Source organism: Perca flavescens, chromosome 3 (genome assembly GCF_004354835.1).
Source record: "Perca flavescens isolate YP-PL-M2 chromosome 3, PFLA_1.0, whole genome shotgun sequence".
In the NCBI taxonomy this organism is placed as follows: Eukaryota; Metazoa; Chordata; class Actinopteri; order Perciformes; family Percidae; genus Perca; species Perca flavescens.
The window spans coordinates 38,570,715-38,596,895 of record NC_041333.1 but is presented as its reverse complement, the minus strand read 5'-3'; the positions used below and the strand labels follow the sequence as shown (position 1 = coordinate 38,596,895).

Genomic DNA, 26,181 nt, shown 5'->3' with positions numbered 1-26,181 from the left:
TTCTGGGTCAAAAGAACAACCCAATTTTCTGGGTTGAAATAACCCAGAAATTAGTTGGTCCCTTTTTAACCCAGGAGTTGGGTCAAAAATAACTTGGGTTAGTAACCCAAGGCCAGTATGTCTTATTTCAGAAAATAAAACTTTGTTTTAGGGACTGTTCGTTATTTATTTAAGGGGCCACCGGAGGAGTTTTGGGACCTTCAGTCAAAATAGACCTGACCCTCCCTTCACCAGCAATACATTTTGGATCACCCTCCAAAATGAATGGGAGAAAAGGGATGACCCTCTCACAACAAGCGGGACATATACCCATGTTTAGCGGGTGTGTCACTTTATTTCTCCTACAAATACTGGTGATACTGTTTTATCATAATGTACACAACACACAAGTGTGATTGTTCATATTATAAACTATGTTGACATGATAATATAGTAACTCCATAAAACACCACTCCAACAAAAAATACATTATATATGTATATATATATATATATATATATATATATATATATACATATATATATATATATATAGATAGATAGAGAGAGAAAGAGAGAGAGAGAGAGAGAGAGAGAGCGAGAGAGACAAACCCTATAACCCAGAACATGGGTTACTCTTTGAAAACTAACCCAGAAACCCAAACAACCCAGGAATTGGGTCAAAATATTAGACCTATAACCCAGAAAATGGTTAATCTCTGAAAAAATAACCCATAATTTTAACCCAACACAAATAACCCAGAAACTGGTTTGAATAACCCAGGAGTTTTTAGTGTGTAGTTAAGTCTAGTCAAGGTGGTGATGAGGAGGAGGAAAATGATGAAGAGGAGAAGGACAGGCAGGAGGAGGGCTGTATAACTTATCATTGGGTTGTTTTGGCCTCTTTATGTAGTGTTATTATTGCTACTATTAAAATTACTTCCAACATATGTTCTGATCTAGTTTATTGGCATTTATTTAAACCAATCAAAATCATCTTGGGCGGCGCTAATCTGTCTGGTGGTTCTGGTCCTGGTATCACTGGGCATCAGATAAAAACTACTACTAGACCATGAAAACTCTGAGAGAGTCTGATAATAACAAAGTTTTAAATTCTTACCTTTCATCAGCAGCTTGTCCATCTTTAAAGTCAATAGGAGGACCCATAGACCGGTCACTCTTCATGGACACACAGCTGGGTTCAGGTCCAGGTTTCTGTTGCAGCATCCTGATACAAACAAAGACAGTGGATCAGTAACTATTCACCAAAATGTAATCTGATGAAAGATGCTGTCTCATGTCAGTTGATAATCGATCTTTGAAACTTTGTTGACTAATAAAGTAGAAGTTAATTTTATTAATTTATTCATGCAGCAGATGTACACTGTTATGTCACTGCTGACACTGTTATGGTTTCGGTGTTTTTGCTTGCAATTTTGTTTCCTTTCTGGTTTTCTGTATTCATCCTGTTTGCTTTATTCTGGACTGTGTATTTACGTTCCCTGTGTCTTCCTGTGTTCTCTGCTCTCCCTTGTGTTTAGTGTTAAGTTTCTGTATTTAGTAGATTCCATGTCTTCTGTTAGTTGTTCCCGTTTTCTGTTTTCTGTCATGTCTTGTTCTACTTCCTGTGTTTTCCCTCCTTTGTGATTGTCCTGCCCCGCCCTGATGTGCTTCACCTGTTGTCTCACCTGTTTATGATTTGCCTGTCACCTCATGTATTTAGCCTCTGTGTTCCCTTTGTCTCTTGTCAGATCGTCTTGTGTGCTTGCCCATGTCTGGTGTTTGTTCCTTTGTGTGTTCTGTTTGCTCCTGCCGTCAGTGTTCTATTTTGTATGTTTCCAGTCCTTGTACTGCCTCCCTTTGTTATATTAAATACCTCAGTTTGACCACCTCCTGCCTGCCTGCCTCCTCTCTGCATTTGGGTCCGAATTCCCTGCTCCCTCGTCACAGACACATATTGTTGAGTCCTACAACAGACTACAAAGCTCTATACCAAGTCTGGATTCTTCTTCTTGGGAGAATCAGATAATTACAACGTTCATTTTCAAATTCTTACCTTTCATCAACAGCTTGCCCATCTTTAAACTGAATAAGGTGACCCATAGACCGGTCACTCTTCATGGACACACAGCTGGGTTCAGATCCTGGTTCAGGTTCAGGTTTTTGCTGCAGACTAATAATATAAAATAAAAAAATCAATAACATAAGTAGTTTATGATGAAAAGAATACTTTTAACTAGTTACATGATTTCATTTGCTCTATTATATCATTATATAAATAATATAAGTCTGATTTTGAGAATTGAGCATCAGGATGAATACTATGAATGGATCTGTCTCAGAGTAGATCATGTTGTGAACAACAATTAACAACGACTTGTGACTTCACTTGCACAAAGCTCTGAGAGAGTCTGATAATAACAAAGTTTTAAATTCTGACCTTTCATCAGCAGCTTGTCCATCTTTAAAGTTAATAAGACGACCCATAGACCGATCACTCTTCATGGACACACAGCTGGGTTCAGGTCCAGGTTTCTGCTGCTGCATCCTGATACAAACAAAGACAGTGGATCAGTAACTGTTCACCAAAATGTAATCTGATGAAAGATGCTGTCTCATCGTTGGCTCTTTGTTGACTAATAAAGTAAGAAGTTAATTTTATTTATTTATTTATACAGTAGGTGTACACTGTGATGTCACTGCTGACACATTATATCGTGGAGTCCTACAACAGACTACGAAGCTCTGGACCAAGTCTGGATTCTTCTTCTCAGGAGAGTCAGAAAATTACAACGTTCACTTTTAAATTCTTACCTTTCATCAGCAGCTTGTCCATCTTTAAACTCAATAGGATGACCCATAGACCGGTCACTCTTCATGGACACACAGCTGGGTCCAGGTCCAGGTTTCTGCTGCTGCATCCTGATACAAACAAAGACAGTGGATCAGTAACTATTCACCAAAATGTAATCTGATGAAAGATGCTGTCTCATCTCAGTTGATAATCAGTCGTTGGCTCTTTTCTGACTAATAAAGTATATAGTTAATATTTTGTACATATATTTTCAGTGTGAATCATGATGGAGGAGTGATGTGAGTGCTGAGCTCTAACATGGAGAAGAGTCCATCATCATCTCACCTCTGAGCTTTGGTCTGGCTGTCATGGTCCCCACCCAGAGTGGTTTTAGAGGGAGGGGCTCCCTCCTCTCTGTCCTCACACTGACTCATAGCAGAGTCCTCACCTGCTGGGAGACATGACCTCTGTTACTATAACAAGCTTTTCATCACAGGACACATTAGTCTCTCATTCCTCTCTAACATGTCACAGATACTGTAGAAAACAGAGAATCAGCTGCTCTTTCCTTCAGACACACACAAACCAAGTCTGTCTCAGTAGTTGGAAGATGGCTGTGGGTTGAATACAACACATGACGCCAGGAGGATCTAAGTAGTCTGACAAGTTCTGACACATCCTTCATTTCTCACTGATGATTTAAGCTGTCCCCCATCAGATGATGGAGTTCTACTATCTGTCCACTAGATGGAGCTAACTGACCATCTAATGAGATAAAGATCAGCAACATCAACTCTCTGCTGCTCATGACTGTAAAAAACAAACAAATAGGCTGTTACATTATATCTGGGGCTGAGGGGAAGTAAAAGAAAGGGAAATGGAACTGATGACTTTACACAGCAAAAATTGCAGTGTTGAAATTTCAGGGTTAAACATTTCCGAGTTGATTTTCACTCCCAGAGTGTAATTTTAACACATTCTGATTTAAATGGCGTTCAGTGTTGGAGTTATTTGACAGTGTTGATCCGGTCAGTGTTAACCCAACTCCGCAGAGATGTAATTATAAGCCCCGCCCATGCATTTCACTTCTTCGGTTGGAGACAGAGGAGACAAGTCAGCGCCATTTTCAACCTCCCATGCGGTACTACCTGCAATGCAGTACTACACGGTAAGTGCAATTAACTCAAACTTACTGAAACAATTATAAATTGATACTGAGAATTTCAGTATGAACAATGAAACATCTACAGAGAATATATGCCTTACAAAACCGTGTTTGTTGCCTGGACTGAACAGCAAATTTGTCCTGGTGATTAGCTAGCTAGCAGTGTATGGTAAGCTAGCTAACAGTTTGTTACTTAAACCATCTCCAACTTTATCAATGATGATTTAACAAAGAAAAACAAAGCGTTATGTTTTTTTACTGTATTAAATCTTGGTTGAAGCTGAAGCTAACTTTTTTTCCCCTTCACTTTGAACATCAAAGGGGTCGCAAAAAACATGTCCCAACATGCAGATGGTGTTTCACGTGTTTAGTTGTTGGTGTGACCAGCATACCACTGTATTTGGTGACCCATCAGATTCTATGACCTGCATTGTTGGAAGAAGTACTCCAATCATTTACTTAAGTAAAAGTTTATAAGTATTACCAGTTAATTGTACTTAAATTACTAAGTTAAAGCTAAAGTACAAAATTAGCAGAAAATCGGGCTGTGACTGATATATTTAACATTTATTAAACATTTAAGTGCATCATTAAATACTGATGAGTTAACGCATACGCAGCATTTTAATATCTCAGTCACAGCCTGATTTTCTGAAAATTTGTACTTTTTCCAACACTACAGGTCACAGAATCTGATGGGTCACCAAAAATGGTGTAATACTGTTGACTTAGCTTTAATTTTTACCGTTTTTCCTTTAAATGTTTATTTACTTTGTCAAACTTCCTTGCAGGTCTCAGTCAAAATGCTGGTGCAGGTGAAGTACAGCCAACAGCAGAAATATGTGAAGCTGGATGAGGATGAAGGACGGTTTGACTTTATGCAATTCCATGAAAAAGGTTAGCATGGCTTAGGATAAAGGTTTTAAACCACACCCATGTTCTTTTAAAAGCTCATTGTGCAAGCTCCTTAATGTTGTCGATTCTGATTTCTTTACATGCCTTTATCAGACTCTTCAGATCAGAGCCTGACACTTATACTAAGTTTTTTGATGGAAGTTATTTTAAAACCCACCCTTTGTTTACAGCTAATAGACATGCATTAAAAATCCAACTATACTATGATGATTTTGAAACCGCCAATCCCCTTGGCTCCAAACGTGGAATTCACAAAATTGGCTGTCTTTATTTTGTTGTAAGAAACTTGCCCCAAAAATTTAATTCGGTTTTGATGAACATTCATTTGGTAACATTTTTTCACACACAAGATCTAAACAAGTATGGTTTTGATGTTATACTAGAACCGTTGATGAATGATTTGAAAAAACTAGAAAGCCAAGGGCTAAGTCTTCCATTTTCAGATGAGCAGGTATATGGTACAATCTGTCAGATCACTGGAGATAATCTAGGGATGCACACAATTCTTGGTTTTAATGAGTCATTCAGTAGCCGTCATTTCTGTCGCCTTTGTTTGATTGAGAAGAATGATTGTCAAACAGTATACAGTGAGGATGAGCCTAAGGTGATCCTTCGTGGAAAAGATATGTTTGAAATGCATTGCCAGTCTCTCCAGGAAAACCCACAATTGAAGTCACTTTATGGTTTGAAAAAAAGATACATTGAAGTATTTCCATGTTTGTAATAACTATTCATTTGATATCATGCATGATCTTCTTGAGGGTGTGGTTCAGTATGAGATCAAATTGCTTTTTGGATATCTCACACAACACTTTATGTCAGAACAGGACTTGCTTTCCAGGATTTATGGTTTTGATTATGGATTTTTAGAACGAAAAAATCGTCCTACAAAGATTATTTTGGAGAGTGCTGGCAATGGCATTGGTTTGAATTCTATTCAGACATTGTGTCTTGTGAAAAACATCCCACTGTTGTTTGGTGACATTATTCCTGCAGGAAACATAAATGGAATTTGTTACTGTTGTTACTTCAAATAATGAACATAGTTTTTTCACCTTCTCTCACTCTAGGTATGACAATATATTTAAAGCATTTGATTGTTGACCACCACTAGCTATTTAAGCACTTGTATCCACATAGAAACTTGATACCTAAGCATCATTTTATGATCCATTACCCATCTTCTATAAGGAAAATTGGCACCTTATTATATACATGGTGTATGAGGTTTGAGGCCAAACACAAGCTGTTTAAAGATTGTTTTAAAAATTTAAAAACATAACCAAATCGCTTGCTAAAAAGCATCAGATGGCCATTGCTTATCACCAAAAACCTTCACCCTCAAACAAAATGAGTATGGGCCAATTAAATCTTTTCTCTTCAGAGATGAGAATATCGTCAACAATGAAATGCTTGAATCAATCTTGTCAAAAGATATTTTCTCAACTAGTTGGGTTAAAGTTGATGGTGTAGAGTATAAAGCTGGACTAGTTATTTGCAGTGCAATGGAAGAAGACATGCCAGTCTTTTGTCAAATAAGTGATGTACTTTTGGTTGAAGATCAAATCTTCTTTTTGACAAACAAGCTATTTACAGAGAATTTTGATGACCATCATCATGCATTCAGAGTATTACGGTGCGGAAAGATGTCTACTAAAAATGTCTGAGCTTAAATTTCATAAACCGTTTGATATTCAAGCTCATACAATGTTTCAGATGAAATTATGTACATTATACCTTCATTCACAATGTTTTAATTCAACTGACTGCAAGGGAGAAAAGGCACAAATAAATGTTTTTGAAATTGATTGTTTATTGTGATTAATTTTTATTTATATAAGTATTTATTAAATTAATAAATAATATTGAATAAATTAACAATTTTAACATTTTTTCAGTGTAGATAATTGACACTTTAGGGAGTGAAACTAACACTACCCAAATAGTTATATAAAATTAACTCTGAGCAGTGTTAGTTGTCTAATCCCTTAGTGTTACTTTAACTCTGTTTTGCGAGTTAAAAAAGGAACTCTGGCAGAGTGTTAAATGTTTAACTATTTTGAAAGTGTTAATTTAACTCTGGAGAGTGTGGACCTATATAAACCCTCAAAAAGTGTTGAAATCAACTCTGTGGGAGTTAATTCAACACTGGACTTTTTGCTGTGTAGTTGATAATATTTCTGTACAATTACTTTGATAGACTAAATACATTTAGCTGATAATATTTGTGTACTTTTAACTCAATAATATCTTCAAAAGTAGAACTTTAACTTTAAGGCTTTGACAGTGTGTATTAGTACTTTTACTGCAGTACAGAATAAACATTAGAGACTTCAGACTCTTTCATGAGTTGTGTGTTTGAAATATGAATAATAAGTGAGTTTCAGTAATGTTTGATGAGTCATTTATTGTCCTCACACTAACAGATCACCTCCAGTACTGTCTCACTTTGTCAGCAGAGCTACATTTGATTTCTCAAATATTGATTTGGAAACAGCTCCATTATGGTTAGCATGGTTAGCATTGGTTAGCTCCTGTTGTTAGAGCAGCTGGTGATCCTGAACACGGTGGCTGTTAGGATTACAAGTTGATAACTGTTACAGTTAACCCTAACCAAACTAAACTCTTCTCCAACTAAACACATTTTTACAGTTTAATGAAAGATCAAAAATCAGCTGAAAAGTGTTACTTACCAAATGTTTAACGTAAAGGAACTGAAATAAAACAATGCCAGTCTCTACGTATGGTGAAGGCTACGTGAGGATGATTAATCCCAAAGGCCAAGGGAACTTTATCAGGATGCATAGTATCCTGGATCCATGAGATAACTGGCCTTTAAAATAATAATCTGCCTGCCTCTAAGGGAATTTAACATAGGGGTGTACTGGCTTATGCACCCTGTATTTAAGGAAGAACATTTATTTATTTACGATACATTATTCATTCACAAAGAAAATTGGTGTCCTTAAAGGTTGGATTTTTTCCTCATTTTTTATTGTATGATAAATAAAATGCTCTTATCCATGTGCTGTTTTGGGCCTCTTGTACCTGTAGATATCAGAGGCTCGTTTAGGTTTGTATGTTAAGCCAAACTCCTCCGGGGGCATGTAGTTGGTCGTCCCCCCTCCCTCTTTATCGTCCTTCTTGACCCTCCCTGTTTTCCACTGATGAGATAAGAGTCTGCTGTTGTTTTGACCTGAGAACTACCAACAGTAAATCAGGGTTCGTACACCTTTTCCAAGGTCAAACTCAAGCACTTTTCAAGCACTTTCAAGGTCCATTTTAAAACTTTTTACAGCACCTTACTCCACTGTAAATTGCATACCAATACATAGTCAAAATTATTATTTAGTGTTTGTATCACATTAAAAGAGATAATGCTATGAACAGCCAAAATTGTGTTTCGTAATAGCAGAAGGATAAGATATTTAAGCAAGAGAGGAGCACTGAGTAGGAGGATTTGAGCCAAATGACATGCAGCTGGGTCATTCTGTGTCAAATCAGACTAAATCCAGGAAAACAGTTGCTGCACCCTCTTACATTTTGCTCAAAGTTTATGCTAGCCTTAATGTCAGTATTTTCACAATATTTTCTCCAAATCTAGGACATGGTGTACAAACTTGTAATGGTTCAGTCATATTGACATGTTTGTCTTCAAACCTACAAAGTTTGGGCTGCCTATGAATTAATGTCCAAATATTGCTTCCCAGATAATGTGATTTTCAGGCTGTAAAACTGAAGTAATGTCAAGGGCTAAAAATATGAAGACATAGGATTTAACCAGAAATATTTTACAGGCCTTGGTTTTGGGACTTTCTTGATATAGACAAGGTTTGAACAAAATCTGAGACCTGTAACAACAACCTGTAATTCCATTTTAACCCAGAAGACTCCAGAAGAAAAAAAAATGTATTTCATTGCCAAGAAATATACATTTATCTACTGGAATAGAGCAGTGTAAATATTGCATACGGTCATCCTCAACCTTACAGTAGGTTACTTTACTGCTCAGTCCCTCCAGGATTTCACGATGTCGCGATTGCGCCAATTCAGGCGAATTCAACCAATCACCGCGACTTTGGTGCTAGACTTTGCATCAGTATGTGATTCTGAGAGCCAATGACCAAGCAGGAGTGAGAATGGGTTGACGTCACACGTACGTCGCCAAATTCATTTCCTTGTGTGAGACATGTGTAACTCCAACATCTCACATTTACCAACAAAACATACAGCGAAAGATTTCAGTCCTTCCTGCCAGCCTTTTAACATCAATGTACGCTGTAACGTTTCTTCACTCTTAAGCCGCTGAAGCTGCTTCAATTCTGTCGGCTCTCTGCAGCGGGTGGGGCTGACAGACACACACACACACACACACACACACACACACACACACACACACACACACACACACACACACACACACAGGATGCAGGAAAAGCCGGAGATGAGATGTACAGGATTACCTAAATTGAGGACAGCTACGCTCATTATTGTAAGTGCAATGATAAGTTAAAGTCCAATAAGTACTTTATCAAACTGTATGAATGTGTGTCCCAGGCCAGGATAGGAAATTAACTAACAATGTAAAGATCAACAAGCCACTGACACATATGTTCAAATTTGATTCATTCAATAAGTTATTTTTTGTCTTAAATCCACCATGCTTTTCCATGTTATACCAACATTTGCAGCATCCGGAGCCTTTTTGGTAAGGTTCCTAAGAAAACTCAGCCTAGAGTAGTTTTATTCTCCCCAAAACAAGTTTCCTTTTTATTTTTAAAGAACTATACAACTTTCTCCATCTCTCGCAACTTAATTGCAACAAACATACAAATGACATCGCAACCTTTATCTCAATTCTTTAGAAAAGCCCCCGCAAAATCACGCATTTTGGGCCTTAACAATCTCAAAAAAAGGCTGCAAAATCCTGGAGGGACTGATAAGGCCATCCTCAACCTTACAGTAGGCTACTTGTATGACACTCCATCTGACACGATTTCTGTTCAGAAATCAACGATTGTTGTTATCACTGGGCTAACGTTTCAGCTTTTAATTTGCGGGTAGTAACGTTACAGTTACTGTGATGTAACTTTGGCTATGTTCACGAATGAACGGGCCATAACGGACATGCAATACTACCATTACATTATCACACCAAGTTCTCTCAGTTACTTAGCCTGCGAAATCCTAGCTAGAAGTTACTAGCGTAAACAAATAGGCGCTAACGTGTACAGTAGGCTACTTCAGTTGGCTTACTTAAAAAGTCTATGACGTACCCTTCATGTGACTCGAGATCGCAGACTTGCAAATTGTGAAAAGCTGCACGTCTTTTTTGCAGACTTTACAAGAGGCAACTTGTGGGGTTTGTCCCCGTTTAATCCATAATTTGTATTTTTCATCTTCCAGCCAACATTCATTGAAAGGACAACCTGCCGGCATGGTGCAGTAGTGGTTTCATGGGGACGGAGTCACACATGCACAAGCGAGCAGGATTCATTTTAGGCTCTCCAACATTTTATTTCTCCATTTAATAAATGAACTATTCAGTCAGATAGGTATTTGTCGTGAAAGAAATACAGTTACGATTTCAAGCATTTCATCCAAAATGTAAGCACTTTTCAAACCTTTAAAACACAACATCAAAATTCAAGCATTTTTAAGGATTTCAAGCACCCGTACGAACCCTGAGTAATACATGCAAATCATTCCAAACCATCTCCTTTAACTCAGATGGACACTCATTAGAATCATAGTCTATCTCTAAAAATCTAAAGAACAACCCAGAAAGAACCATTTCTTCTGTCCAGTCAAACAGATTGAATCAAAGTGATTCTGTTCATCAACCATTTCCAGATTCCTCTGGTCAGATTCTCACCTGCTGAAGTCTCTTCAGGTCACTTTCCAGACACTTTCCTCCTTCATGTGTCGAGGAAACTCTGGGAGAGAAGAAGCTGCTCATTGGCCCTCGTCAGTCCTGGTGTCGATGTGCATCAACCAAGCTTATTCTAAATACTGGACTTCCCCAAGGCTGTGTTTTATCCACAATCCTCTTCTCTGTGTACACTCACAACATCTTGTGTAACAGTGAAGGCATGGCACTTTTTAAATATGCTGAGGACATTGCTTTGGTTGCACACATTGACGCCCTAACTCGCTACCAGCAGGCAGTAAATAATCTTTCCCAAACTTTTGTTTATCTCTCCTTGGAGCTCAACATTACCAAAACGAAGGAGCTATGCTGTGGGGGCAGAGACAAGGCCTCACCTCTGTTCCAGCCACTTAGTGTCCAGGGTCAGCCAATGGAACGAGTGCAGGTATTCAGGTACCTGCGCACAGAAATAGACACTTCCCTGTCCTTCTCACAACACACACACACAACATACAAAAAAGCACAACGTCTCCACCTGCTCAGAAAACTCTGAACTTTTCCGATAGGCAAGGACATGTTAACTTTGGTTTACCGCTCCCTCATTGAATCACTTCTCACTTTCAATATCACTTCCTGGTACAACCACCTCACCATCAAACACAAAACAAGACTATCATGTATAGTGAATCATGCTGCCAAAATAACTGCCCCCACCCCCATCTGAGCTGTACAGCTGCTCAGTGATCAGGAAAAAGCCAAACTGTTCACAAACCCAGTCAGTGTCAGAAAAGTCCCCATCAGATGCTTGTTTTTGTCTGACATTTACCTTTACATGTACCAATGGACCATTTATTATATACCTAAAATAGAAGTAATTTAACTCTACTGGTCAGCTACATTGCACACGTAACATAATAGGAGCAGAGATCTGCTCTACAAGCGTACAAACAGGACAGGCTTCTATTTAGAGTTTTACCAGAGGTGTGTGTGGCCCTTTCACACAGAAATGGATCATAAAGTGTCTATATTTCTTTTAAATGAAACTACTGATATACAGGAAACGACTTAATGACTGTCAGTGAGCGTGTTGGCAGTTTGATTTGGAGAGTTTGTGTTTTTATTTCTTGTTTCCCTCCCCTGCGTCCTCTGACAACAGCTGACATTAGATTAACGTTTTCACAGCTCTGTGCCGGCTCCAAAAAAACTGAAGAAACAACAACAATCCCAAAGCAAAAGCTCTCCGTCTGGCCTGTGACTCCCACAATCCTCCACCGTGTGGCGCTGCAGGTGGAGCCGGTTAAAAGATACATTCAGCGGCACATACGCTCCGCTAACAGTCTGCATACGTTACGCCTTCACTGTAGCCAAAGCGTGAGTAAAGCTCTGTAACGTCAACAGTCTTTAGTGGGGGGGGAGATAAACTGGGAGCTGCTACAGAGATCTGTTGGATCAGCGGCAGTTTGAAGATGTGTTTAGAGGCCAAGAGGGGACTGGGAGCTCCATATCCATGAGACTGAAAGGGGGGGGTCATTATGGCACGTTTTCTTTTGTTGTGCATGATTAAAAAAGATGCAATCTGACAGCATTTTGGAGCATTATTATGACCATATCTGTGTCTAAAACAGTTAGTTGTGATGCTCAGATTGATTTTACATCCACTTGGCTTCAGTACTGTCCAAAACTGCTGGAGTCTGTGATGAAGACTGAAGCTAAAAGTTCAGATATAATATTCACAAAGTCAACATGAATTAAAGTGGTTGGACTCCCAGTGTGTGTGTTGGTTGGCTGTCCCAGCTGATTTCTGCTGATTGGAAACATCTCCAACTTTCCATCCGACAACTGAAGAAGGAAAGTGAACCGACAGCAGCACCTGTCTGTCCATCAGTCACCTGGAGCGGGGGGGGGGGGACACGCGCTTCTGCTGTTCTGCCAAAAAGTGATCACAGCCCCTACCTTTACACTGAAAGGTTTTTACTGCCTCAAAAATACTGGATTTCAATTCTATCTGACAGATTATAGCCCACAAGAACTTAACCAGTTTAAATACATTCTTTAAGAAGCAATACAGCCATAAAATGCACGTTTCCACTTGCCAAAAAGGATGGACTCAGATGTGTTACTGAAGTAAAAGTAACAATACTACAGTGTAGAAATACTATGTTACAAGTTTTAAATGTATTTTTATTATGAAGATGAGAAAGAGCAAACAAGACACGTTTATGTATTATTCATCAATAATCTGCCTCAGGTTGAGACCAAATCAAACTGGAATAAAAAGTGACAAAACTAAAATCTAAAACAAAATATACAAACATCAAAGCAGAGCTATCTTACATTCATTTCAACTCAGCTAAACATGAAAACAGCTTAAGAGCTTTCTTGTTTTCAACAAGTTGGAGAGTTTTTCTAAGGTAACACACACCCATAGCCAGAGATAGGTAACACACACACACACACACACACACACACACACACACACACACACACACACAGAGATACAACACACACACACACACACACACACACACACACACCCATAGCCAGAGATAGATAACACACACCCATAGCCAGAGATAGGTAACACACACACACACACACACACACACACACACACACACACACACACACACACACACACACACACACACACACACAGATAGGTAACACACCACACACACCACACACACACACACACAGCCAGAGATAGGTAACACACACACACACACACACACACAGCCAGAGATAGGTAACACACACACACCACCACACACAGCCACACACACACACACACACACACACAGCCAGAGATAGGTAACACACACACACACACACACACACAGCCAGAGATAGGTACACACACACACACACACACAGCCAGAGATAGGTAACACACACACCCACACACCCAATCTGTGTGTGTCTGTGTGTGTCTTTCTGTGTCTTTGTCTCGCTGTGTGTGTGTGTGTGTGTGTGTGTGTGTGTGTGTGCATGTGTGTCTTTTTCTGTCTTTGTGTGTGTCTTTGTCTCTCTGTGTGTATGTGTGTGTGTGTGCGTGCGTCTGTGTGCATGTGTGTCTTTTTCTGTCTTTGTGTGTGTCTTTGTCGCTCTGTGTGTCTTTCTGCGTGTGTGTGTGTGTGTCTCAGGGTGTGTGAGGTGCGTTCGGTGGACGGGACGTCCATCACGGCCTTCATGGTCCACGAGTGCGAGGGTGTTCGAGTCGCATCGGCTCCCGGCCGCGCCGCTACCTGTTCAGTAGCCACGGCAACGGCAGCATCCAGATGTGGGACCTGACCACGGCCATGGAGATCGCCGGCAAGGTCGACATCCGCGGTGAGACTCTGAGAAAAATGAACCCAAATGCCACCGAGTGTTAGTTTGATATTAAACTCTGCCGCTGCCGGTTGGGATGCAGAGACAGCGAGACAGATGTGGAGAAATCTAACATAAGCCTCTCATTGGTTGTCTCGTAGCGCTGGGCGGGCCAACCGAGGAGGAGCTGCTGGAGCTGCTGGACCAGTGTGACCTGGCTCTGGCCCGAACACCTGACAGCACGCCGAGAGCCTCCACCTGCAGGTACAGCAACGCACAACTCACAGCTCGTACACTGCTGTTAGAGCTGGCCGATGTATCGATATACATCAATATCAGGACGGAGACTAGATATCGTCTTAGATTCTGGATATCGTCATGTGACCTGTTGTCTTTTCCTGGTTTTAAAGGCTGCATTACAGTAAAGTGATGTCATTTTCTGAACTTAATTCAATTTTATTTATTGATAGTATCAAATCATAACAAGAGTTATCTCGAGACACTTTACATATACAGTAGGTCTAGACCACACTCTATAATTTACAAAGACCCAACAATTCCAGGAATTCCCCCCAAGAGCAAACATTCAGTGCGACAGTGTATATGTCATCCTGGTACTTTCAGTGCTCTGACGTTTAGCGTCATCTACACTATCTACTTAAAACTAATGGCGTTTTTCCATTACATGGTACCTGCTCGCCTCGCCTCGCCTCGACTCTACTCACCTCGACTCGACTCGGCGCACTGTGCGTCCCTTTTCCATTGCAGATTTTAGTATCGCCTCAGCGTGGCTGGTCGTCATATCGACTGCCGTGGGCGTGGCTTGGTAGCGTTGCATTTGCCCCAACTCATTTCCTGGTTCTCCTTCTCCGTAAACAACATGAAATCAACAAGATGGTTAACTTTTCCTGCTCCAAATTTCCCACCGTGGTCAGAAAGACCAGAGGAGACACTTTGTTTCTCTCACTATATGACTCTAGAGTCGCTACTCCCTGCGGAGATAATCGCCGGCACTCTCTCACTTCTCCCTCGCTCACCATCTACACACACACACACACACACACACACCAATGCACAAGTATAACCATCAGGCCACTTGTATGCTACGGAGAAAGCTCTGCGTGGAGCCTCCGGCAGCAAAAAAACACCGCTGGCTAAACTATTTAAAAATGCCGTCTGTCGCTAGCAATGCAGTGATCAGTGACGATTCTTTCCGACCAATCAGCAGCCTGCAGGGTTTCACGTCATCTTCTCGGCTCGCCTCAGCTCGCTTGGAACCTCGACTGAGGAGGTACTAAAAAAAGTACCTGTTAGCAGGTACTTTTTTTCGTAATGGAAAACCAAAAAAGGCGAGTAGAGGCGATGCGAGTAGGTACCATGTAATGGAAAAGCGCCATAAGTGTTAGGAGAGTGCCAGTAGGCCTTTGTGATGTTTATACGTCCGTTTCGGTGCCCAGCCCTAACTGCTGCTGCTGTTGTTGTTATTCTCGTCTCTCCAGCCTCTACTCTCAGCTCAGCGACGTCTTCAGGACGGAGCACCTCCACTTGGCCGCAGCAGCAGGAGGAGCAGCAGGAGGAGCAGCAGGAGGAGGAGCAGGAGGAGGAGCAGCAGGAGGAGGAGCAGCAGGAGGAGGAGCAGCAGGAGGAGCAGCAGGAGGAGGAGCAGGAGGAGGAGCAGCAGGAGGAGGAGCACCAGGAGGAGCAGCAGGAGGAGGAGGAGCAGCAGGAGGAGGAGCAGCAGGAGCAGCAGCAGGAGCAGCAGCAGGAGGAGCAGCAGGAGGACCAGGAGGAGGAGCAGCAGGAGGAGCAGCAGGAGGAGGAGCAGCAGGAGGACCAGCAGGAGGAGGAGCAGCAGGAGGAGCAGCAGGAGGAGGAGCAGCAGGAGGAGGAGCAGCAGGAGGAGCAGCAGGAGGAGGAGCAGCAGGAGGAGCAGCAGGAGGAGGAGCAGGAGGAGCAGGAGGAGGAGCACCAGGAGGAGCAGCAGGAGGAGGGAGGAGCAGGAGGAGGAGCAGGAGCAGCAGCAGGAGGAGCAGCAGGAGGAGCAGCAGGAGGACCAGGAGGAGGAGCAGCAGGAGGAGCAGCAGGAGGAGGAGCAGCAGGAGGACCAGCAGGAGGAGGAGCAGCAGGAGGAGCAGCAGGAGGAGCAGCAGGAGGAGGAGCAGCAGGAGGAGCAGCAGGAGGAGGAGGAGCAGGAGGAGCAGCAGGAGGAGGAGTTCGAGGAGCTTCAGGGTCGTCGGCCTCGCTGTACGGCAGCCTCCCGCGCCAGGCTCCGCCCCCTGTGCCTCTCGCCAAACCGCTCCGAGACTCGGCCCTGCCCCTCTCCGGGCCGCAGGCGCTCGCCATACCTGCCTACGTCCCCCCGAACCCGGCCTCCAGCCCGCGGCCGCCCAGACAGCCGGACCGGGACCACCGAGACCAGAACCAGGACCAGAACCGGGACTAGAACCAGGACCAGAACCGGGACCAGAACCGGGACTGGGCATCCGTGCGCAGGGGGAGCTTCGTGGAGCGCTGCCAGGAGCTCGCCAAGGGCTCGGAGGCCGCGGCGGGCTCTGGGTCGGAGGGCGCCCGGCGCAGCTTGGCGGTGTGCCGCAAGCTGGAGGCCCGGTTCGGCCTCAGGACCCCGACCACCTTCTCTGTGTCGCCCGGCGCACGCCACTCCCCGGCAACGCCTTCATCGCCGTCGACCACCTAGTTTTGACGCCTTTTTTCGACATTTTTGACAATTGTTTTTCGACATTTTTGACACCTAATTTTCCACTTTTTTGAGGAAATGTTTTGACATTTTTCTAAGGCTTTTTCCAACGTTTTTGCTGCATTTTTTTCTGCCGATTTTGGCGATTATTTTCGATCCTTTAGGCGCCTTCTTGTACGTAAATGTTTTTTTACGATTTTATCAAAGTTTTTGTAACTTTTATAGACAATTTTCATAGGCGCTTTTGTTGCTTCTTTCCACCTTTTTTTGGCGCGTTTTCCAAAATGTTTCTGGCTTTTTTTCTACGATGGCTACGGAACTTTTTGGGGGCTTTATGAGACCCAAACTCTAAGTGAGAAAGCTATATGAGACATGCAATAATATACAGTCCCAATATTTGACTTTTTGGGAGGATGGGTCAAACAACACAGGACTTAGACCTAGGAGAATAATGTAATGTGTGACACGCCAATTTGTATGGCATTATTTGCGTGTTATCAAGATGCATACTCGCTTTTTGGCGTGTTTTTCCACGTAGTTTGGCCTACGTTGTCTTGCTATAGTAGCCATAGCGAGTAGTATGAAAGGACGGAAGTCCGCATAAGGAGGTTGGTTGGTGTGGCAGACGGGTACAACACTGGATTTTCACCTCCCGCATGTTGCATTTTTCTGTTTTATTTTTTTTCTAAAGCCTTCCCCAATGTTCTTTTCCTAAACCTTTTTGTTTTACACGCGTGTGACGTTCTGGTGATAACTTGTCACGCGGTGCGTATGTTTACGTCCGCTGTATACAGCGTAGATATCCACACGGATAACTCAAAATGCGTACAGATAACACCCCACTTGGCAGTCCCTCCAGAAAAACGCAATTATGCGATTGCATAATTCAATGCATAATCAGCCAAAGTCTACATATTTTTTTAAATAAGTCGCACTTTCGCTGCATAAATTGCCGATTTCCGCGCAAAATATGCGGGGCTTGCATGATTTCATAATCCCCGCATTTTCATTGCAAAAAATAGTCCCATAATATATGATAGCAGAAAAATCTTTTTTATCAAACTGCAGTTTTTACAAGTTCCCGCAATTTCAGCGCATAAAACTGCATAAATATCCGGCATATCCCATCGCATTTTTTAAGAAAACGTGCCGCATAATCAAGGATTTTTGCCCACAACAATCACAAAAAAACTGAATCTTTCTGGAAGGACTGACTTGGCTTAAGAAAGTGGGCGCGTATGTTTACGCCAACTCATGATGCCACGTCAGGCTCTTAGTGGTGTTGAGTTTGACACCGTTGCTTCAACGCTATATTTAACAACGTTAACATCTGACAAAAGCAAAGCTGCAAAAAACCTCTCTGTGACACTTCCAGCAGGACTATGTTTTGATGCTGATACTTTTGTACTTCAGTAAGAGTTTGTACTTGTACTTCTAAACTAATGTTTTTCATGCACTGGTCAGTTTCTAGATTATCTAAAGCAAAAACATTTACTTTTTACTACATTTTGTCTCGTTTTGTGTCTGTCGATTTCTCTCCTGAATTCACAGAAAGTTAGCATTAGCTAATTCCTCATTTGCATATTTTAACATAACAAATTTCTGAAAACTTGTAATACAATAAAAAAAGAATTGTCTTAATGTAAGTAATCAGCTGATGTCTGTCAGTTCAATGTTGACCCTGTTCAGCTGTGGTGCCTTACTTCAGTTAGTTTTTCACAATAAAGGCAGCGTTGGCAATGTTGAATAAAGTTTGCGTGACTTTGAAAGTAGCACCCAGGAAACAGGGGCCTCATGTATAAAAGACTGCGCAGCTTTCATACCAGAAAAAACTTGAAAACTACCTACGCACAGAAATATTCACATGTATAAAACCGGTCGTACGCCAGGTCCTGCGCACCTTTCCTTTATACATGACAATCCACGTGAAATTGAGCGCACATGAATGAGTGACTGACCCCGCCTTGCCTCCTCCCATAAATGAATATGGAAATTACTATAAATGCGTCCCCAACGTCATTCTTTGTCCAATCACAACGGGTTATCCCGCTGCATACGAAAAAAAAAAAAAACTTCACTGACTGAGGTTGAGGTGCTGATCGCGGAGGTGGAGGCGAGAAAATTTTTTTACGTTTGGAGGTTTGTCATCTTGGATAAGCAATAAAAGAAAATGCCCAGAATAGCAAATGGAGACCGGGCAGTGAATGCACCGAACCATGGCAGAATAATAAAAAAATAAAGTTTAATGTCGAAGTGTAAAGCAAGAGAATAGTGGCAGCGCCACACCAGTTACAGAACAACATACATCTCAGTGTCAGTCCAAATTACGCATAATAAGCAGTTTGAACTCACTGATGTAATGCCATTTATTTTATTTATTAAGTGTTAGTAGCTCAGTGAAACTGAGTCCAGCGTGAAGGAGACCTGACTCAGAGTAGGAGAGGTTAGTGAGGCCAGCGTCTCCACGGCAGGTGACAGTGTGCACAGATCCTCTGTGCCACGCATGGATGAAATACTGAAATAGTAAATAGGACTACAGTAACAGAAATATGTGCAGAATTAAGACAGTCAAGACGGCCCATTGTTTGGTAGACCAGGTACACCTTGTTCACTTTATAGCCTACAAATCATCCACGGGATTAATGACGCATCACATGAGTTAGTCCCCCCGACACAGCGTTTGTTCCTGGGGAGATGGATCCGTGCGTCCCGCCTCCTGTGCGCCATGGATGTCTGAGCCTCAGCAACTAAAGACTTTAGACACTACTGCATTTTCCGTGTAATTTTCCGCGAGTAAGATATTTCATCTATGGGAAATACAGAGGATGACTGAAAGTATTTTCTAAGTGGATTTATCAATCATTTTCCGTCCTCATGTTTAACAGAGATTAAGTAGCCTGCGAATTAAACAGTTGTGTGAAATATGTGAAACATTATCCACATAAATGATCAAATATTTATGGTGTCAGTGGATATATATATATTTTTTTTTTTCATAGACAACGTTACAGACGTATGCCAGTAACTGTAGTGGGAACTTTATTTTGTTATGTTTAATGATTTTCGGCACTTTTCAGTTAGAATTTGCCACGTTACAGAGCCAGAAAAGACTTTGCGTGACGGCCCGCACATTTTCACGTCAAGTTAATTTTTTATACATCACAAAGTGTCCGTGAAAACCAGCGTACGCAACGTTTGTACATGAGGCCCCAGGTGTTCATGTCCTGGAAGAAGTTCAGGAGAAAACACAAGACTTTCACCCAGGAAACAGGTGTTCATGTCCTGGAAGAAGTTAAGGAGAAAACACAAGACCTTCACCCAGGAAACAGGTGTTCATGTCCTGAAGAAGTTAAGGAGAAAACACAAGACTTTCACCCAGGAAACAGGTGTTCATGTCCTGGAAGAAGTTAAGGAGAAAACACAAGACTTTCACCCAGGAAACAGGTGTTCATGTCCTGAAGAAGTTAAGGAGATAACACAAGACTTTCACCCAGGAAACAGGTGTTCATGTCCTGAAGAAGTTAAGGAGAAAACACAAGACTTTCACCCAGGAAACAGGTGATCATGTCCTGAAGAAGTTAAGGAGAAAACACAAGACTTTCACCCAGGAAACAGGTGTTCATGTCCTGAAGAAGTTAAGGAGAAAACACAAGACTTTCACCCAGGAAACAGGTGTTCATGTCCTGGAAGAAGTTAAGGAGAAAACACAAGACTTTCACCCAGGAAACAGGTGTTCATGTCCTGAAGAAGTTAAGGAGAAAACACAAGACTTTCACCCAGGAAACAGGTGTTCATGTCCTGGAAGAAGTAAAGGAGAAAACACAAGACTTTCACCCAGGAAACAGGTGTTCATGTCCTGAAGAAGTTAAGGAGAAAACACAAGACTTTCACCCAGGAAAACAGGTGTTCATGTCCTGAAGAAGTTAAGGAGAAAACACAAGACTTTCACCCAGGAAAACAGGTGTTCATGTCCTGGAGAAGTCATATTTTTATTGTTTATATTAGCTCTAGCCCAGTTAGCTATTGTTAGCAATACCAGTTTATAACAACCGATTGCACTGTTCTTTGTGCATACAAACAGCGTAGCAACATATACAGATAGATGAACAGGACTGTGTGTACAATTGATTTAGTGAGACACGAATAACAAAGAAGTGCTAATAACTATGTTACTACAGCTTTCACTACTGTTGATGCCAAAGGGGTAAGAGAGCATCTGAAAGTGTATCTCCTATGGGGAGACTCTGATGCTACCAAGCCATCACCTCCTGTTAGCATCCCATTGACTCCCATTCATTTTGACGTCACTTAAACAGTGAATAACTCTACATCTGAAGCGTTTAAAGACTCTATTTGTCCATTGTTTATTTCTAAAGAAACACGACAATGTATAAAAGGCTCCATTACCTTGTACCTCACGTTATGGCTCCGTAGCAGACGTTTTTGTAAAAATAGGCTAACGATTGGGTCATAACCACGAGACTGAGTGTCACATAGTAGAAGAATTACCGTATAGTACAGGAGAAGCTCACAGGCAGTTTGGACTTCCATTATCTGTTTAGGTTTAATTACTAATGTTAACTAGCATGTTAGTGATCAGTAATTAGCCTGTGTCTATGTTATCTCCTTACATATACCTACGCTCTCCGTCTCTGTAAGATTGGGAATGATTGAGATTTCTCTTTTTTTTTTTAAGGTGCACAATCTCTACCTTCAACATTGCCAAAAGACACAATATAGAATAAATATTCCAAATAGCACAAATCCTTCATCAAACAAAAGTGAAAACACAATAAAGAGAATGTAATTATTACACTATAGCACTAAGAACAGAAAACACACACTAAAACTAAAACCTGACCTTTTCTGAAAAATGGGAAATACCAGTGTTGCAGCAGCAGAATATCAGACACACAGCACACACAAAATATGAATGAAATAATAGCAAACAATATACATGCAATAATAGGATAGAATATAAGAACAAATAATTTTAAATATATACAAGTTGGGAATAAAACTGTACAACTGTTTAACTAGTATTGATAAAGCTGTACTTGTCCTTGCGCTCCCCTGAATATGTACACCAACTCCTACTCCTAAAACTACTAACGCCATGTAATGAGTAAGCAAGAATCAGTGAGAGTTGACACATGAAATACTTAATACACTAAAACTGTATACTCCTAATGAATCATAAAACAAGCTACAGTATGTGTATATATATATATATATATATATATATATATATATATATATATATATATATATATATCATTTCAAGAGGCCCTGTGCTATAATTTGAAGAGGTCTATCATGAGTTTTTGTCTTTCAATGCAGATAGAAAAGCTACAATTCTCATTAAGAAAGTTTGCATGATGTGCAACGTTTATATAGTCTGCTAATGCAATCATACAGTAAAGCAACATGGGGGGTGAGAATTTTGAAAATCTAACACTTCATTTTCTGCATTCTGGTTTATTTCTCTGCAACAATTTGTGCCTTTTCTGCATTAATTTATGGTGCAAATGTCTTTATGTATGTAAAGGAAATATCATATGTTTTTGGAGTAGGCCGTACTGGGACTGAAATTCCGCCCGGGACTTTACGATGGAGAGGCCTTTTACGCGAGTGCCCTTGGTGCACGAGCAGAAGGATTTTTTGCAGTTATTTTAATTCTAATAGTGTTTTTATGGTATAAAGAGAATCAGATTACGCTGAAGACCTTCAAGAAACTTTAGGATGACACCTGCCTCCTCAGGTTGTATAAGCAAGTCACCACTGCACTGAACACAACCAGGTCAGCAAAACCTAATCTCCAACACATAAGTCACAGTATACTGCTAACTACCAGCATGGCATGTCACAGTCAGTTGGAGTGATAAAATAATTACAAATACTCTCATATACTCAAAAACTACGATGCAGTCCCACAAAATAGGGATTTGTGTGTGCGTGTGTGTGTGTGTGTGTGTGTGTGTGTGCCCTTACTTTCTCAGCTTGGCTCCCTGGCTCAGCTTCCCCTGTGATGGACCCTGCCTCTGCTTACTGATTGTGCAGCTACATATGCATGAGAAGAACATCAGTTATAAATATGACTAAGAATAAAACATGTTCTAATTCAATCTGTGCTTCAGTCAAGTTATTATCTAGTATGTGGAACTATTGGCATTTCATCCTATATGTAAATATCTGATTGATTGATATGCCTAATATGATAGCCTACCCAGGTCTGCACACTGCCCCTCTACCTGTGTGCTTCCTGCTCTTCCTCTCTCTTCCTCCTCCTCCTCCTCTCTCCTCTTGCTGCTCCTCCTCCTCCTCTTCTCTTCTACTACTCCTCCTCCTCTTTTCTCCTGCTGCTCCTCCTCATCCTCCTCTACTCTCCTGCTGCTCTTCCTCCTCCTCCTCCTCTCTCCTCCTGATGAGAGTATGTCATTTAATCATATCAGTATGTGTGCAACAATAGAAAATAAAAACAATTAGCTTATCAAAGCAAACATTTGGAGACAGAAACAACTCAGGTATACAGGCCTAAAACTCCTAAAAACCTAAAACTGTCCTACCTCACATCAGCAAATCCAAACCTGACTGAAAGTAAACTCTTTTCATCGCCTTAAGTTTGAGCCAATCGGATGTCAGGAAAAACGAGGATCAGTCCAAGTTAGGAGGGGCCGCTCGTATCCCCCCTCAAGATTGAAAGTATTGGTTTGGCCCGGTCTGAAACACACACACACACACACACACACACACACACACACACACACACACACACACACACACACACACACACACACACACACCCACAGCGCTCCGCTGCAACTGAACGGCCGGCCAGGCGGGTCGCGTATGAAAGAAAAAAAAACAAAAACATATTGACCACCGACCGGTTCGGCCTGAAATGGACCGGCCGTTCGGGATTGTTCCCGGTATTCCCGATGGCCAATCCGGGGGGGGGGGGTATCAATCTCAGTAAAGAGAGTCAACTGATGAATGAAATCATGATATGATTAAATGAACAAATGATCGCCCTCAAGATGAAACTTATAGAGTTTATTAAAAGAATTCAGAAACATTAGACTATATGATGATTGTTTATAGAAACATTTGTTTTCCAAATTTTAAATATATTACAATGTGATTCAAAATATAAAGGACATAATAGTAAACAATAACAGTTGATTATTTTTTAGATGTTCCATATCATGAAGTGTTTTTAGTCCAACAGATCAAATGTTGATAATCCCAGAGATGAAATCAGATGAATGTTTCTGTGTTTGAGTCTCAGATCTGCTTCACAGTGCAGAGTGTGTGTGATGGTGAACAGACTGAACTTTTGATTTCAGCAGCTGATCTTCAGTCAGTGTTTCTGTCCACAGGAGAGACTCTCAGTCCTGCAGAGGACACAGAGACACTGAGGCACCAGGAGAGACTCTCAGTCCTGCAGAGGACACAGAGACACTGAGGAACCAGGAGAGACTCTCAGTCCTGCAGAGGACACAGAGACACTGAGGAACCAAGCCAGAGCATAAACCCAGGATAAAGAGGTTGAGTGAATGTGGTGTTGAAGGTGTGGAGGTGGATCAGTGAGTCAGAGGAGACTGTGTAGAAGGACAGAGAGCCAGCAGGAATGTCCACATACACTGCTACTCTGTTAGAGACAGAGGAGGAGGAGATGGATGTTCTTCTGTTATTGTGACAGACAGAGTAACCACGTTCATCAGAGCAGAACAGTCTCCAGGACTGATCATTCCTTCCAAACACACAGTCTTTACTGTCTCCTTTCCTTCTGATTCCTCTGTAACTCACTGATATATAAACCGCTCCTCTCCTCTCGACCTCCCAGTAACAGCGACCAGTCAGACCATTTCTACACAGCAGCTGAGGCCAGCGGTCAAATCTGTCTGGATGATCAGGATATGACTGTTTCTCCTCCACACGTGTCACCTTCCTGTTGTTGTCAGACAGTTTGAGGTTTCTGTTTACTGTGTTTGTGTCCAGTTCCAGTTCACAGACATCTGATGGAGAGAACAAGACACAATACAGCTGCAGGTTATCATCTGATGATTTATTAACAACTTTACTGACAATAACTGAAAGAAAACCATTCAAACGTTCATTTCATATTCAGCTGTGAGTGATGTTTAACAATCCAGTTCTAACAACATCAACAGTTATTAGCTGAAACAGAAACTGCTATTAGCTGATGTTCACTTTATAGAAATACCAGTTTATGTATGAAAAATGATTATTTATGGTATGTTTGTGTCTGTGTCGTATATTTGATACCAGGTCTCCCATCAGGAAGGAACTGGAAGATAAATCTACCTCAACTCACTTTATTCACCTTTTAAACATCTTTGTGATATTAATTATGCCGTGTTGTGTTTATGAACTGTCAGTTTTTTCAACGTTTATTTATTAAAAACATTCAGAGAAGAAAACTGAAGGCTACTTGAACACAACAACTTATGTGTGAATAAAAAATAAAGCGACTGTTGATTAATGTATTTATTAGTTCTGTTGGATCAACGTGTTCAGTTTGTTGAGTTTGTGGATTTTAAATTAATTAATTAAATCCTAACATCTTTCTAGCCACAAAAACAGAAACTTATCTCATAAGAGAAATTTATCTTCGTACTTCAGGCAACAAAATCTAAAAATCACAAATACTGTTAAATAAATATAAACAAAGTGTTTATTTTATACAGTTAACTACATGAATAAATGGTGTTTCATTTCATAACTGGGTAAATACAATGAAAACTACATTTCCCATAATCCTTAGTTTTGAAGTGAAGGTTAATATATTTTCAGTGGAGTAATCTAAGTGAATTATGTTCTGTATAGCTACACTCCTAGCCAATCAGATGACTTTGTTGGGGAGTAGAAAAGAAAGGAGGAAGTCAGAGAGGAGATGTAGAGAACGTTGGAGGGAGAAACATGCAGTCAGCAGAGGAGAGAAAAACTAAGTTTAATGTCCAGCTGACTCATGTTTGGAGACTAATGGACTTTTAACGTTTTGGTACAAGTATCATTATTGTAGCTAACAGTCGTGTTCAACTCTCAGTTTGGTAACTTGTTATCCTGTAGTTTTAGGTGAAGTTCAGGCAGGTTAGCTGTGTTTTTGTTTCCACTAGCTTTGTAAAAGTGTTAACTGTTAACTGTTGATGTTTAAGCTAGCTCCGCCGTGAGGGACAGTCAGCTGTAAACACCAGCAGCAGCTTTCACCGAGGACCGGGAGGAACCAGGACTTCTCTGGAGGACTAGGACTGTGGTGGTGCCAGAGATTTTCTTTTCCTGGTGCTATGGGGTTGCTCCATGTTTCTGTGAGGGTGATCTGAAATTTAGAGTTTCTCTTGACACACACACAGCCTACACACACACACACACACACACACACACACACACACACACACACACACACACACACACACACACACACACACACACACA

The 26,181-nt window shown here is 41.2% G+C and overlaps 3 protein-coding genes and 2 long non-coding RNA genes across 6 annotated transcripts in view; 2 read left to right on the top strand and 3 right to left on the bottom strand.

Moving 5' to 3' along the window:
• LOC114552945 (heterochromatin protein 1-like) overlaps nt 1-26,181 on the top strand; it is a 600,023-nt gene that overhangs the window by 226,356 nt on the left and 347,486 nt on the right. The gene's annotated exons all lie outside the window — the stretch shown is intronic.
• Nucleotides 1-26,181, top strand: part of LOC114553107 (NACHT, LRR and PYD domains-containing protein 3-like) — a 582,600-nt gene that overhangs the window by 212,037 nt on the left and 344,382 nt on the right. The gene's annotated exons all lie outside the window — the stretch shown is intronic.
• Nucleotides 1-26,181, bottom strand: part of LOC114553109 (NACHT, LRR and PYD domains-containing protein 4-like) — a 239,017-nt gene that overhangs the window by 90,112 nt on the left and 122,724 nt on the right. The window lies entirely within an intron of this gene.
• LOC114553138 (uncharacterized) lies at nt 2,441-10,836 on the bottom strand. Of its 2 annotated transcripts, none has more exons than XR_003692248.1 (3): nt 10,728-10,836; nt 3,118-3,223; nt 2,441-2,526 (listed from the first exon to the last, which is right to left on the bottom strand). It is a non-coding gene; the product is annotated as an uncharacterized LOC114553138 (long non-coding RNA). The 2 variants fall into 2 exon arrangements; XR_003692247.1 differs by having other exon boundaries at nt 3,118-3,220.
• On the bottom strand, nt 13,940-23,018 carry LOC114553150 (uncharacterized). The gene is made up of 3 exons (XR_003692259.1): nt 22,977-23,018; nt 22,717-22,785; nt 13,940-14,059 (listed from the first exon to the last, which is right to left on the bottom strand). It is a non-coding gene; the product is annotated as an uncharacterized LOC114553150 (long non-coding RNA).